Source organism: Alligator sinensis, unplaced genomic scaffold, assembly GCF_000455745.1.
Source record: "Alligator sinensis unplaced genomic scaffold, ASM45574v1 scaffold999_1, whole genome shotgun sequence".
NCBI lineage: Eukaryota > Metazoa > Chordata > Crocodylia > Alligatoridae > Alligator > Alligator sinensis.
The window spans coordinates 949,577-950,170 of NW_005842571.1; positions in this window are offsets into that span (position 1 = coordinate 949,577).

Sequence of the window (594 nt, forward strand, 5' to 3'; positions counted from 1 at the left end):
CCTCACCTCCAGCTCGGTGGGACTCCTAAAATCTGTAGATCCTGTCAAAATCATAATTCGCACCAATGTCGAACCACCTAGAGTACCCCAATACCCTTTAAAAGCAGAAGCTATTGAGGGAGTCAAGCCTTTAATTGAAGATTTTTCTAAACAAGGAATTCTAATTCCCTGTCAGTCCCCCTATAACACACCTATACCTCCAATAAAGAAACCCAAGCCGGGTCCAGACGGAAAGTCCGTCTATCATTTTGTTCAAGACCTCAGGCAAATTAATAAGTATGTCATTCCTCGACACCCTGTTGTTCCTAACCCCAATACTATTTTAACTGCAATACCCCCTGACACTGCTGTTTATTCAGTAGTAGACCTCTGTTCTGCTTTCTTCAGCATCACCATCCACCCTGAATCCCAATATCTTTTTGCCTTCACCTGGGGTTCTTCTCAACTAACCTGGACAAGGTTACCCCAAGGATATGTAGAATCTCCCAGCATTTTTTCCCAAATTCTTCACAAAGATTTGCAAGATGTTACTTTTCCTAACTCCTCATCCCTCCTAATATACGTGGATGATTTACTCTTATGCTCTGCCTCATC